Below are 1,873 nucleotides of genomic sequence, written 5' to 3'. Positions count from 1 at the left end.
CGTGTTTCTAGCTCCGCGTTCAGCATGTCGCTGGGTGGTGCCACCGGGTGCGTGTGTCGTCGTAGCATCGACGCGCGTCGTCACCGGGCGCCGACCGCCGCCGTGGCCCGCAAGGGTTCAAGCGTGCGCACGTCGGTCCGTCCCGCGTGTTCTGTCGCCGTTCGACCGTTTGCGCCGATCGCCTTCGCTTCTCCGGTTTCTGGTGCCGCTTGGCTCGAAGACATCTGAATAAACCTCTCGGTCCACGTCATGGACAGTGCCAGGTGCGGAGTTTGACTGGGGCGGTACATCTCCAAAACGATAACGGAGGTGTCCAAAGGTCAGCTCAGAGTGGACAGAAACCACCCGTTGAGCATAAGGACAAAAGCTGGTTTGATCCTAACGTTCAGTACACGCCGGGACAGCGAAAGCTTGGCCTTACGATCCTTTTGGTATAACGAGTTTTTAGCAAGAGGTGTCAGAAAAGTTACCACAGGGATAACTGGCTTTTTTTTTTTTTTTTTTATACTTGAAGGATGGTTTTATTAACATAATAGTTGTACAATGTACAGTTCATATGAGACGTTAACCCATCCCTCACACCCTTCCGCACCATCACCCGCGAGGGTTTCGTACGGGGCGGAAGTTTTCTGCGCTTAACGCTGCCCTATACCGTGCTTATCAGCACCTATCACTTTATTTAGAATAGAATCCTTTTAATCACGTTACGTGGATAACTAAAGCCTTGCATGCGCAATGCCCCGCTGGGCCTACCTCTACCGCTCTTCCCGGATGTTCTGCGCAGTCTTAACGCGAGGAGTTCTCTGCCTCGGCGGCGGCGGCTGTTTCGGCCGCGTTGAGGCCATCCCTCGACTCATCATTCGACGATCTACCGACGTGGAGAATGTAACCACGATGGTCCTCCTCGTCGCTGGTGCTGTCGTCGTTACTTTCGGGTGACGCGGCCCGACGCACTTCCGCTATCAACTCACGTAGCCGCTGACGATGGCGAGCGACCCGTTCGCGAACAGCAGCTCTACGTTCGATGGTCCTCGGTGAAGGGGGTGGTGATGGCGGCCGCCCACCCCGCTGCTCCTCCCGTTGCTGTGCCCTCTGCCGGTTTCGCGCGACGTTACGCCGATCATAGCGAGCACGTCGAACAGCATCGGGATCCGGTCGGTGGACATTATCCGGCAACATTCCCTGGGACGCCAACATGGTCCGGAACTCGTCCCAGTCACGCTGCAGCGCATGCGTGATTCGTTTGGCAGCCTCACACACGTTACTCCAGTTCTCCGGACACTGAAGCATGTGGCCCTCCAGCGACTCCGGAACTACGCCGTCCAACAGTTGCCTCCGGATGGCGGCAAAGCGAGGGCACACGAACATAGCATGCTCGGCACTCTCAGCGACGCCAGGGCACCACGTGCAGTCCGGGGATGAGGTGAAACCCATGTCGCAAAGGTACTCACGGAAAAATCCGTGACCGGATAGTACCTGCGACAGATGGAAGGTAACCTCTCCGTGGTTCCGCGACTGCCACGATCCGATGTCCGGGATCGTACGGTGGGCCCACCTGACGTACTTGCTGGCTCCCTCTGCTGCGGCATCAGCATTCCACGCCGACTGCCACTCGGCGATGGTCCGCTGTCGCTCCTCGGTCCGAAGTTCGCCACTGGTGCGCGTACCACGACGACTGTGGACTCGGGTGTCCTCCTCCACCGCTCTGCAGATCGGCACAAGTCCAGCCAACAGCACGGCAGTCTCGTACCGGACAGTTGCAAAAGCCCGGGCAACTCGAATCGCAGACTTCCGCTGGACACGCTGCAACAACCTGCGGCACTCCCGATTGGCCAGAGCGCCGTGCCAGACCGGGGCGGCATAACGCATGACG

The 1,873-nt window shown here is 58.4% G+C and overlaps 1 pseudogene; it reads left to right on the top strand.

Annotated features, from left to right (window-relative positions):
• Positions 1 to 547, top strand: part of LOC125773944 (large subunit ribosomal RNA) — a 3,601-nt pseudogene extending 3,054 nt beyond the window's left edge.
• Positions 548 to 1,873: the final 1,326 nt, after the last annotated feature.

This window comes from Anopheles funestus (assembly GCF_943734845.2).
Source record: "Anopheles funestus chromosome X unlocalized genomic scaffold, idAnoFuneDA-416_04 X_unloc_65, whole genome shotgun sequence".
Taxonomy (NCBI): domain Eukaryota; kingdom Metazoa; phylum Arthropoda; class Insecta; order Diptera; family Culicidae; genus Anopheles; species Anopheles funestus.
Note: the sequence above shows the minus strand (reverse complement) of the source record. Positions and strands in the feature narration are given on the sequence as shown.